At 32.2% G+C, this 13,622-nt stretch overlaps 2 long non-coding RNA genes across 2 annotated transcripts; both read left to right on the top strand.

Annotated features, from left to right (window-relative positions):
- Positions 1–3,692: 3,692 nt before the first annotated feature.
- LOC147532233 (uncharacterized) lies at positions 3,693–5,198 on the top strand. The gene is made up of 3 exons (XR_015227643.1): positions 3,693–3,832; positions 3,925–3,965; positions 5,114–5,198. It is a non-coding gene; the product is annotated as an uncharacterized LOC147532233 (long non-coding RNA).
- Positions 5,199–6,338: 1,140 nt separating this feature from the next.
- LOC147532232 (uncharacterized) lies at positions 6,339–8,278 on the top strand. The gene is made up of 5 exons (XR_015227642.1): positions 6,339–6,381; positions 6,495–6,615; positions 6,796–7,274; positions 7,354–7,458; positions 7,743–8,278. It is a non-coding gene; the product is annotated as an uncharacterized LOC147532232 (long non-coding RNA).
- The last annotated feature ends 5,344 nt before the right edge of the window (positions 8,279–13,622 follow it).

Raw genomic sequence — 13,622 nt, 5'->3', positions numbered from 1 at the left:
ATTTCTTTCTTCATTTTATAATTTCTTCTTTTGGTATCCCTTTGATTATAAAATAGATACAAAATGTAGTTGAATAAAACTATATATGTATGAATGGATGTCTTTGAGTTACAGGCTTATCTGTGAACAACACTGATTAAGGTTAGTTTCTTGATTTTAACAACAAATAATAATCTTCTTTTTGGTTTCAAACTCCTATATAACACCCATTTTCCGTCTATGTAACTGAAAAAACGTGCTTAGAAGTGTTAGACCTTTGACATTGGTAGCCAAGACTGCGATGATAATAATGTGCTAAATAGTTAGTTTCTATTTGTAGTGAAGTTGTTACAACGAACATCCTTGGGTTGATAATACTCTTTTGAGAGGTAAAAACGTGAAGAGGCTATATAAAATGCACGAAATGTATTTCTAAATTGTCATAATCAGACTAACTTTAACTCAATCGTCATTTATTCATTATTATGTCCAGGCAATAAATATGATGTTCACTCAGCCTCGATGAAGTCATATTATAACATGGATGGAGCTCGTTCAAATGAAACACCAACCCCTTAGGTACCATTGTTCTTCCAACGTTGGTAAATATAAAATAGTCAGATTATTGAAATGACAATATCTTGTTCATTATCTCTTTCATAACCTATTACAATGAACTAAAAGTTATGATTGGATCATACCATTTAGTTAACTAAACTTGCAAGTGGAATAATATCTTAAACATCAATTGCTATCTTAGTTGCATATTTTTGCACTTTTGCACATGAGATGTTTGTAATACTGAAAGCTACAGTTTTTTTTTTCTACTTTCCATGCCTTAAGCTTTAGAAATTCACTAATTATTTCTGAGTTTCATTTATTCACATATTAACATTTACTCCATTGTCCAACAACCATCACTACAATACTTCTTTAGTGATCGTCCCAATATCTTCATATATTTGTTCCAGATTCTTCTTCTCTTACATCTTACTGGGTATTAATCTATTGTCAAGCAAACCCTTGCACGCGCTCTTCTTGCTTTCCCCTTGGTGTGAAGCTGATGATGTTGTAGTTGTAATAAGGTCAGATTTATCTTGTGTGCTTATGATTGTTTTATGTTGTTTTATTGTGAAGATCAATGATGTTATTTCTTTTTCGTTAATAAATGGATGCTACCACCCCTAGATACTAAGACAAGGATGGAAAAAACCGTGACGGAAGTGCGATCTTACTTGAAGAAGGTTGGGTACTTCTACCTTTTCATGTGTTCTGAGTGTTTATATCTCCCACCATTTGAAGTACCTCCTCCGTTTTTCTATTTTTTGGTTTATGAAGTCTCATATGATTCTTTAATAGACTTTCAAATTTTATTCTTTCGATGATCTATAAGATATGTTATTCTGTGTTTATTTTTGTATATGAGATGAACTAAGGGTTGCAAAATTTAGATTAAATAGGTTGCAAGTAATAAGTTTCAACTTATTGACTAGGACAAAATTTTTGTTGATGAATATGTGGGAGAAGTGATACGATCATACAGACTCGTCCAATATATGTTACTGGTGTGTATTTGTCTTCTAAGTTTTGACTACGGATAGTTAGTTGTTTAAGTCTGTAATTCTTATCAGTATGTTTTTGTAGGTGGTGATGAATCTATATTTTTCTATATGAATTTAGTAGCTTTGTCCTAAAACGGTGGTAAGAATTTCACGAATAGAATATATTTCATTGATTACTTCATATAATATTCAATGTTTCCAAATAATAGATGTGGAGGGTTCATGTTTCTGGCACGAATAAAATATATTTCATTGGTCACTTTACATAATATTCAATGTTACCAAGTAATAAATGTGGAGGGTTCATGTTTCTGGCAACAATCTGATCTCATCTAATTACTTGTAATTAGAAATAGAGTTGTTTGTTTAGTCAAAATAGAAAAGTTTTATATCACATAAGTTAATTTCTTGAACTTGTATGCAGCTTTCGAAGAATTTTTGAAACTTGGCCAGAGTGCTCTATTAGCAGCATTAAAAGGTAAGTCGGTTATCTTGAAAAATTGATATTGTATATATATATATATACTTTCACTATTTGAGTTATATGCTAAGAAAGATGAACATTTTCTTAATTTGATTTGGAAAACTGGCAACTTTTCAACCAAAATCGTTATTACTTCAAATAGTTTTGTAAGATGTTCAAGGAATCAAGGGCCTATACTATTTCTTAACTTCAACTCAGGTATTATTGGTTTGCCGTCTCTCTAAAGATTAATCAATATGTTTGAATTTCATTTCCGCTTTCTTTTCATTTTGTATTTTTTATGTTTTCTTTTTTGGTTTTAGCTATGGTTGGTATTTCACCTTTGCTCATTTATTTGTGCATTTGATACTACATTCACGTACAAAGGCTTACCACAAAACAAATGGTGAATCCATTATCCATGGAAGACATTGGAAGCTCTCCAATTTTCTTATGGGTTTCAATGGATTGACAAAGGATCTTTTTCTTATTTGAGTTTAAAGTCAGTTTCTACATGATCTGTCCCAGAAGTATTTTTGACAGGTAATATTTAGTTGTTTGCTTGCTTCATTTCACTCTTTATAATTGATTGTAGTCATTCTATTCAATGAACTTTTGCAGTTATGCTTACAAAAACAAGATAAAATAACTAATACATTCAAATCAGATAAAGGGAGACAGAAGTTACATAAAACATAGCAATGATCTAGGACTGAACTCTTCTAACAATGTTGCCAGATTAGAAGACCACAGACCTAAGACCCCCCTCAATTACTATAGCAACTAAGTATAGGCAAAACAAGGTCTTTAGCTGTTCTCAGGGCAGGTGATAAATATTCACAATAGGATAACACCCTTCAAATGATTCTATGTACACATATATGTAGAATGATGATACAAAAGTCAGGACATGCAACACCCCTAGAGTTTCTTTCTAAATTAGGGTTTGTCAATTACCCATGTTCTAGTGTTGTCAATCTCTAAATTTGAGGGATCGTCACAAGAGACAACGGACTTATTTGTGCGGACCCATGGACTTATTTGCACATTATACTGTAAATTTGCCGATTGCATCATGTTTCTGCCATTCAAAAATTAAAGCTTAAATCATCATCTATATAATAAAACAGGTTGAAAAGTGCTGACTGGGACAAACATTGGAGATAAATCCGTCCGTCCGTCCCATATCAACACCGATATCAACCGTTAGATAACTTCCATTATAATGAACGTTATTGTTAGTATTAATATCACTTTTCAAATAAACCGTTGGATCAACCATTATAACAACCGTTGGATTAGCCGTTCAGCGTAATTGTTAGTATTAATATCACGTTTTAAATCAACCGTTGGATCAGCCGTTAAAACAACCGTTGGATCATAGCAGGGCGCCTTGAGTGGAATTTGACGATGCCCAGAGACAAACAATGAGATAAATCTGGTCGTCCATCTTAAATCATCCTTATTAACATTTAACAATCTGACGGTTAAAAATAACCCACCATTTTTCGTTAAATCTTGCCCTTAAAAATCTCCTCACATCAAATATTGATCGTGCAGATCTGGCCGTAAAAAAATCTTCTCAACAAATCGTGGGTATGGAATCATTTATGTCCGTTCGTCAGTTTCAACAAATCGTGGGTAACACATCAAGTGGAGAATCATTTATCTTCTAATTCCTAACGCCAATTTATCTTAACTCCAAAATAATGATTCCTAACGCCCAAAGATACTATTTTTCCCTTGATTTCATCCTTCAAGATGATGATTTCTCACTATAAAATTCTTGCATCACACCCATAAATCATTCTGTAGTTTTTTGAAATTGGTAAGTTCCTTACATTTTGATTATTGAGTGCTTTATTGATTTTTTTTAGTTTGATTATTGAGCTTCTTATTCATATTTTTTCATTATCACAGAGAGAAGGTGATTATTGAGTTTCTTAAAGCGATCACTAACGGTAAGTTTCTTATTCTGATTTTGATATTATTTTTCCTGTTCTATAGAGTTTGATCATATGATTTTTAGACTTTCATTTTATTGATGAATACCTAAAATACCTAGATTCTATAGTTCTTAGAATTGTTTACTTGAATACCTAAAATACTTAGATTCTGTAGTTCATTGTTAGATCATTTTTAGTTTATCTTAATACCTAGATCAAAGAATTCTTTTGATTAAGTTATTTTGTGGAGTTCAGTTTTGTTCATTGTCAAGGAAAAACTATTTGTAGTTCATTGATAGTTCATTTTAGTTTACTTGAATAACTAGATCAAGGATTCTAATGTGCACACAACATGTTCGATAGAACTCCCCCGATAGCGTACACCCTTGAACGTTGTTAACTTTCTTGGCTAAAACAATGTTATTATTTGGCTAAAACATTAAACATAGTTTGATTTTTCATAATTGTTTAATTGACACTCATAAGTGTTTACTTGAAAAAATATATAACAATCTCCTGAATAAGAATTCAACAGAGTATGTATATACAAATGTTCACATGAAAAATCCCCATGAAAACCTCAAAGCTTTAATTGACTCTGGCAGTGTTGTTGCAATCAACCTCACCGAAGAGACGATTATTAAATTCATTTTAATCTAAATCCCCAAAAATAGCCAAAAGGAGTGATTTGCTGCAACTGAAAACCTTTATATGATAATTGTTCATACATTCCAATCTGTAAAGAAAGAAACTAAAGTTTGGTCTTAGATTTGCAATATTAATTGTCATGTTAACCTTGGAGCACATCCTTTGTGGGGATGGAGTGACAGTAAATACCTATTAGCATATAAATTGAATCTTAAAATGATGGTGATAACCTGCTTGCAAGAAGTAGATCATAGGTTGCCCATTTACTTGAAACTCATAAGTCTTTACTTGAAACTTGATTCCTTATGCTTACGGCACAAACACAACCATGTCTTACATTGAGGTCACCTTTGGGGCACCTGCGATTCTCCTGATAAATCTTGGTCTTTTATTTATCTCATGATAAATCATGACCTTCCATTATCTATACGTAACTCTAATTTATTGGTAATGAGATAGGCTCTTTAATTGGTTGTAATAAAAGCATTGACCAATCTAAGTCGTTGATCAAACAGATTGACCAATCTCAATCGTTCAATCAACTCAAAGCTCAAGAGGTTATCACTAAGAAGAGGAAGAGAAAAAGAGTTTCAGTTACAGATCAAATGTTTTCCATGTAGCAATTCATTAATATCCATTCACATGCACCCAGATGACCACGACCCATAACCAAGCATCACCAGACGCCACCCTTTTCTTTCCCCTTAAAAATCATCCGTAGTTCGAGAGAATTTGTGAATTTGATCTTCTTCTTTGATCATTCTAAGATTCAGGGTTTTATTTTTTCGTTCATTTTAATCTTCACTTACAAAGGACTGCCATCCCATATTAAGATGGTTTATTCTTTGAATGAACGGGAAACTCAACGGATCCTCATCAAACCAGGTCTTTCTCTTTCTCTCTCTATCAAAACTCCATCTTCTTATCGAGTTTTATGATTTGAGCTGATGGACTCAGTTTATTTAAATAACTCTTTGTTTAATCTGTTTATTGGTTTTCTACTTGACGTTCCTTTATGTGAGTTACTCTAAATTAACTATTTGACGATTCTTGCTCTCCTTCTCTTCATCGAATCTTCAAATGCATTCGTTAAATCTCTTCAAACCCTAAATCGATTTGCTATTTCGTTTTCAGTCTCTTGATTTTAATAACCTTTTTATTTAGGAATTCTTTTTGTGCAGTTTGGAGAAATTGGAGTTTGATTGATTGGAGATTTTTGTATGATCTATACAGTGAAAAGTTTGAATTATAGTTTACTTGTAAATTTCATCTCTCTCTGACTCTCCTTCTTCTCTCTCATTTTGATGAAAACCCCCTTTTTTTATGAACATTGAAAACACCTCAATTGATAATCACATAATAGTAATTCAATGGCTATTATAGTGTAAGATTTTGAATGTACATCTTCCTTTTAGTAGCACACACTTAGGGACTATGAGACAACATTCTAGTCTATTATACAAAACAGATCCTTGTGACTAGGACACCTTGTGACTAGGACAAAATAAATGTTCCTATGTGATGAGTTAGATGATGACTTGGACAACCCCTTATATCATTCTCTTTCGATCTGGGCCGTTCAAACTAATTAATATCTCCAATAAGGGACCTTCCATCGTATCTTCCTTGGTCATTGAAACGACAACATAAACCGTTCCAATCGGCAATCTCTTCGTCTTCTCTTTCTCTTGACTTGGTCATTTACCTCTCTCTCATATTCTCGTAAGTCTCCGTCGCGCTCTCTCTCTTCTCATGTCGGCCTTGCGGAAACCATGGAAATGAGGTTTTCATGATCCTACCCAAGATGAATTGATATTTCGGTGGATTAAATGAATCAAAGTGTTCATTTTTTTTATTTGATTTCATTGTATATTTTACTATGATTATGTGTTTTAGGTACTTCAACTACTCGGGCAGTTATTGGCCTAAAGATGGTCAGAGAAATAAGAAAATCTTCAATGACGGTATCAGCGACGTTCATATGCGAGAGATGGTTGGATTCAAACTTCTTAACCTTGTAAGTTTTGAAATTGACCCTCATGTGACAAGTAAGACAACCAATGATCATTCAATTGTCAAACATCGATCAAAAGTTAATTTGGGTAGTCTTTAATCTTGATAAACTTCTTTGTGTGACATAGATTGGGGTTGTTTTAATTTGTTGTTTCTGTGATTCCAATTGTTCCTTTTTATTTAGGTTAAGGTAACTTCATAGTAGTTAACAAATCAAGTCCAGAAGCTTCTACAGTTATATTATTCATTATTTGAATGATGGTAGTGTAGTCGAAAAATGGCAACTCGAGACTTGTGAAGAAGGGGAGGGGGTTTCTCACTGTTCTCGGGACTACTTGTTGAAACCTCTGCTCATTGAGGAGCTAAAGAATATATTGCATCACCTTTATTTGTATAAAGAAGGTAGAGTTGAATGCCCAAAATAGTTATGAGAAATTTTCTAATCAAGGAATTGGAGAAAGTGGGAAAATTTCCGCACTAAGTGGAGGTGATGAACATCAAGATGGAAAACCTAACAAAAAAATAAATGAGCAAAATGAAGAAGATAATGATGATTGTGGTGAGAATGAGAATGACGATCCACCAGCCGAAAAGAAACCTCGGATTTTTTGGTTTGTGGAACTTCATCAAAAATTTGTGGCAGCTCAAGAATTGACAATATAAGTAAGACTTCGAGATTTCCTTTAGTAGCTTTTTATATGTTATTTCTAATATATTTTGCTTCTGTTGCTTTTTGTTACAGAGGTCGTACTTATAAAGGTAGATATAATGAATGTCGACATGCTTAAAATGTTGTTAGGCATCTTCAGGCATGCATACTTCCCTGTTTTTCTTACTTTCCTCAATGGTATTTGGTTTCTGAAAAAAAAATTTAAATATCCAGAACAAGTGTCAATTTGATGATTTGTTGATAAGTTCACAACACCAATAGTTGATATTTAGTTATGGTTTTGAGAGGTTGGATAAAAACTCTATTTTGCATTGTTGATTTTGACCCACAAGGGTCAATTTGACAATCAACAGAGTTGATCCAACTAACTTTTATATTGGCGGAAGACAAGGATAGACATTAAAATCGCTTCTATAAAATGAATCATTTTGACTAATTAATTCTTCAACTGACAATTTCAGGCACCAAATGAATCAAGGTGCTCTTTCTTACACATCGACTATCTTAAGCAATATTGGTGCAACAACTATTGACATTACAAACATTTGCATAAGTAAAATGCTTGATTCTAACTATACTCGAGAATAAAGGGTAACAACTTCAAGCTCGATCACAGTTAATTGTGTTTTATGTCTTCATTAAATGCACCTTATTCTTCAATGCACTAGGGGTAGTTTGTGATACTTTTCGAAGTCGGAACTCTTTCACTGCACGACTATCACTAGCCCGTATTACAGTGTGAATTAATCCATATCTAGGGCTTCTAATTTGTGATAATTATTTCTTTGTCCCTTTAGCCTTCTCGGAATCTATTACCGAGTTGTTATTCTCTCGTACGACTGTGTCTTGACTGTGGATCTTCTTTGCGGGTACATATAGTTAAATGGTGAAATGAATGAGTTGAAGGACCTAGAATTTTGGTCTACACTGCTTAAAACCTCGGGCACCTTTTGCTCTTCTGCAGCATATCTAACAAGATGATCATCGGAGGTTGAAATTTGTATGGTAACTAATTTACCGTTCTTGATGTGATGACTATATTTTCTTCGAGGAGTTTAGGAAAAATTATTTAAAGACATACTAAACACCAATGTTCTGCTTCTGTCCAACTTTCCATGGTAATATACTGATATTAAAAGTAGAAAGAGTAAGAACTATTTATATATTGCTACAACGTTCAATAATTTAATTCGTACTTTTGAAATATGTAAAAAAATTAGACAAAATGTTTGACGATGTAACTTATGATGCAAAAGTATGTGAGAAAGTGGATGGGTGCTCGGGAACGCAAACAATAAAATGAGGAGTGTAAGATTACGAACTACTTCAGTAGCGAAGATGATGATGACTCCCAAAGTCATTTCTCTACGGGTCAAAGCAAGTTCATACAAATTTCTACATAGTTCTCTTTCAGATGTAAGTACATTTTTCAAGCTCTTTAATGATGCAACCTCTATAAAGAGATTCATTACGTTTTTCTTGAGTATATATTTATTTTTTTCTTGATCTTCACTGTTAGCAGTGACATAATATTCTTTTGCCCCTGACCTCCGTTTTTATATGTAGATATAATGTTAAGCTTTACTGACTTACTACATAATTACTAGCTCACATGTTTGTGGAGTTGAACTTGTTTCTAATGTGTTTTCTTTGTTAGCTCAATAGGTGCTTTTAGACCAATTTACATGTTAAGTTCGCTCTTAGAGCAGTAGAAAGAGTCATGCACCAATCCTCGTACCCTAACATGTGTTGCAACATATTCAACAATGATGCTTTCATGTAAAAATGTCAAATGAGGTTGTTTCCCTATGAGAGGCACCAAGGCCAGAGTCTTGTCATTTCCTCTGTGTTTCTTCCATTTCTTCTTTAAAATCATTTTTGGTGTGTATGTATGTGCTCCATTAAATGTATTTCAATGTTAATTGTTGTTATGTTACCTTTGATATTGTATATTTTCGAGTAAGTTGATATTTATCTGTTTTCTGAGGGCTTATGGACATTTGTTCATCCCAAATGTTCTCTCTCCTGCTATAAACCGTCATGTACCACGCTTCATCGTAGATATGGAATCTATTGTGAATGCTATTTTTGTTCAATTTTTACAAAACACAAGAAATTGATGTTATTAATTCGTCTAAGAAGTGGACACACATCTTCCTGCCTCTATGGCAAAGGGGACATGGTGGTTTTTTTGTTGAAACATGGGGACGGAGAAGAGGATGGGAGAAAAGATGGTGGCTGTAATATGTGATGGTGATGAGTGTGGCGAAGTTGAAGAGCGGCCATTACCAATATCCCCAAAGATTTTGATTCAAATTTGATTTTTCCGGTGCTAACAGTTTCAGACACCCTAGATGGTGACTGGACAACCACAGAGCATATGACTACAATATCACTTCTTATTCAAATCCAACCATCCATTTTCAATCTCACAATAAATATAAAAGTGTCCATGTGCACTTCAATGACACTTCATTTATCTCACTCTATTACTATGTGTTATTTTCCCTCTCACAAGTACGTCATCTTTTCGTTTTTTTTCCATGTACACTTAATTGACCCTTCATTTATGTCATTAATTTTGTTACCAAGTGTTCCTTTGCCTATAAAAAAACAAAATAAGTGTTTCTTTCCCTATCATAACTTCATTTATCCCGTAGTTTACTTTGGTCAAAAATCTATTTTTATTCTTCTCACTTTGAGTTGTCGTGATATAAGATTGGTTTGATAATCCAGTGAACAAAAAAGGAAGGAAAGTAAAGTTACACTTTATAGTAACACCCTTTTATGAATTCATCATTTTGAGGATGCGGACGGCTTTTATGTTCTCATAGTGATTTTTTTTTGCTTAAATATTATGTGGCTGGAGTCGTACAAATCAATTTTTTGTTTTTGCAAGACATACTTTTCAAAACAATTTAAATTTATGTCTGCTAAACCAAAGTTGGAGTTTGAATTGTTTTTTTTTTCAATGGGTCTAAATTGATTATGTTAAATTGGACTTAAACCTATATGAAAAATTATGTCTAATAACTACATCATAATTTGAGAACATCTTTTGGAACTCATATGTAAAAAATAGTACGCGTGCAGTGAGACATCTATAAAAGAAACCTAGAAATTTTTTCAGAAAGATTTTCTTAATAGATTTGAAACATCAAAATAAAAAAAAATGTGTAGTTTCAAAAATCTTAAATAACTTGCGATAAATCTTATACCTCCAAAAAAACTTCACTTATCTTTAGAGAGTACCAAGAGTTAAAAATTAGGATTTTTGAGTTTAAGGTCCAAAAATAAGGGGGGTAATTAGTCATATATCCACTCCTAAATCAATAAATAAAATAAAACCAAAATAAATCGAAAATGTAAAATAAGTCCAAAAATTCACTATTTGGTGGGCCCCATGCATCAATCCTTTAATTTTCTCTCAATTTTGCCCTTTCATAAATATTTTTTAACCATTGGTAAACCAAATGTTTATAATGGTTGAGTTAATACAATTATTCTTTCTATAAATTTTATGAAAGAATATTTATGGTGGATATTTAACGTTAATCTTTATTTCCAAAACTTATATTTTTCTAAAGTAACCTACCAAATCAATGGATATTTACCTAAAACTAGTTCTCTCTCCCAAACACGAGTTTCTCTTTCTGTAACTATATGTTCTTTGAATTTAAGAAAATATATATTTCCAAAACTGATATTTGTCTAAATTAACCTACCAATTCAATGAATATTTACCTAAAACGAGATGCTCTCTCCCAAAAATGATTTTCTCTCTCTGTAACTCTATGTTCTTTGAACTTCAAGAAAGTATGAATTTGTGATTTGTTTTTTATCTCTACCTCGATCCAATTAAACATCTACAAATTCTTTCGTGAGGTTAAAAAGGAAAGTATTTTGCTAGGTTCTTACTGATTCTACTAGCATATTTTACATTCTACTAGCATCTGATGAATGAATTGTACAAAGTAGTTTAAAAAGCAAATACTATTTAGCTAGCATCTTATTGATTCTAATAGCAATTTTTACATTCTATTAGCATCGGTTGAATAAATTTGAATACAGTAGTTTAAAAAGCAAGAATATTTTGCTAGCATCTTATGAATTTGTTACAATAGGTTAACAAATACTTTTTAGTAATTTTATGAAAGAATATTTATGGTGGATATTTAATGTTAATCTTTATTTCCAAAACTTATATTTTTCTAAAGTAACCTACCAAATCAATGGATATTTACCTAAAACTAGTTCTCTCTCTCCCAAACACGAGTTTCTCTTTCTGTAACTATATATTCTTTGAATTCAAGAAAATATATTATTTCCAAAACTGGTATTTGTCTAAATTAACCTACCAATTCAACCAATATTTACCTAAAACGAGATGCTCTCTCCCAAAAACGATTTTCTCTCTTTGTTATCTATGTTCTTTGGACTTCAAGAAAGTATGAATTCGTGATTTGCTTTTTATCTCTACCTCGATCCAATTAAACATCTACAAATTCTTTTGTGAGCTTAATAAGCAAACTATTTTGCTAGCATCTTACTGATTCTACTAGCATATTTTACATTCTTCTAGCATCTGATGAATGAATTTGATAAAGTAGTTTAAAAAGCAAATACTATTTTACTAGCATCTTATTGATTCTAATAGCAACTTTTACATTCTATTAGCATCGGTTGAATAAATTTGAATACAGTAGTTTAAAAAGCAAGAATATTTTGCTAGCATCTTATGAACTTATTACAATAGGTTAACAAATACTTTTTAGTAATTAAAATATATTATGTGAAATTGTTTTTGTTACATTTTCAGTATTTTACTAGCATTTTCTTGATTCTGTTACCATATGATATGAATTTGTTACAATAGGTTGATTCTAATAAAATTTTATGTTGGTAGAATCTTATCAAGTCTAACAACATTTTTAACATTTTATTTTAACGTTTGTTTTTTCTTACTCTTCACTACTGTAGATGATGAATGAAACCATCAATCGATTCTCTCTCTCCCACTCGATGCTTTCGCCTTTTTCACTCGGTTTAATTTGGGCGTCGATGATGAATGAAATCAAAACCTAGTTCATATATTAGAAAGTGACGATGCTCTCTCTCTCTTCGGTTTGTTTTTGCCCAATTCTAATAGAAATATAAAAGAAAGTATTCTGCTAAACGGTAAAGGCAACTATTTTTTCGGAAGGAAAGTTTGTTTTTGAGGAAATCATTTAATGAATCTCTAAATATTATGGTATATATTATTTTAGGTTATTTTTTTTAACTTAGGATAGGTTAGGCAGTAAAAGAGAATGAGAGGATAGACATGTAATTTACTTTGAGTGGATTTATTTTCTATTTCAGATTATCTTTGGTCTCTAGACTCATTGATCATGCGATTTTGGACTTAAAACACATCCCCCGTAAAAATTACAATAAGAAAGTACCAATTGTAGAGAAATTAAAATTACAATGAGAAAGTACCAAATGTTGAGAAATTAAAATTTAATAATCGGATATCATGTCACTTATCTTTGCTAATCTTACAACTACCGGAGAGATTGATATGGTAGCTCACCAGACCCCTGGATCATTGGAGAAGACGTTTTCTGTTTGAAAAAAGTTATCCACGGAAATCACCGTTTGATCATCAATTGCGGTAGGCTTGATTCAATATCCAATTTAATGATATGCCTCACATGTAGGAAATTATAGTCTTCAAGAGAATGTAAAGTAAAGAACTGATCTGAATTTCATACATTGCTTACTAAAGAAAGCAGTACACTTAAACAGGAAAAACAAAAAACTACCTTTGTTGAAAATAACCAACCACTAACACATGACTAAAAACTTAACATACACCAATAAATCCTAAAACCAGTTGCTAAAACAGAACATCTATTATATTAAAACAGCTCAGTCAGTTATCCAAGGGATAAGTCTGACCGTCCGACAAATAATATAAAACCTTTTTTATGTAAATAGAGTAAAAAGAGAAGGGTGTCCATGTAAATCAGTGGTTAACCACCTATCCATGTGTCACTCAATTAGATAAAGAGTTACAAACTACCTCATGTTTCCCCCCATTTTCTATTCCTCAAATCTCTCCCTCAACAAATTATTCTACCCGCGTTTCTCCTCTCAGAAAATAACCACTTAAAAAATATTTGTTCAAAATAACTTCCCCCTCCCACGAGCCTATATATACACTATTAACTTGCAGTTTTCTAGGAAAGTAGCAATCAATTTTTACTGATTTCATGGAAAAACCATTGTATTTCAATTGCCTTCTCTTCTTCTCTATCTCTCTCCTCTGTATCAAGCACTTTATTGATGTGTATGTA

Source organism: Eschscholzia californica, unplaced genomic scaffold, assembly GCF_041429995.1.
Source record: "Eschscholzia californica isolate CP2 unplaced genomic scaffold, dmEscCali1.0.p SCAF_6, whole genome shotgun sequence".
Lineage (NCBI taxonomy): Eukaryota > Viridiplantae > Streptophyta > Magnoliopsida > Ranunculales > Papaveraceae > Eschscholzia > Eschscholzia californica.
This window is presented reverse-complemented; position numbering and strand designations above follow the sequence as displayed.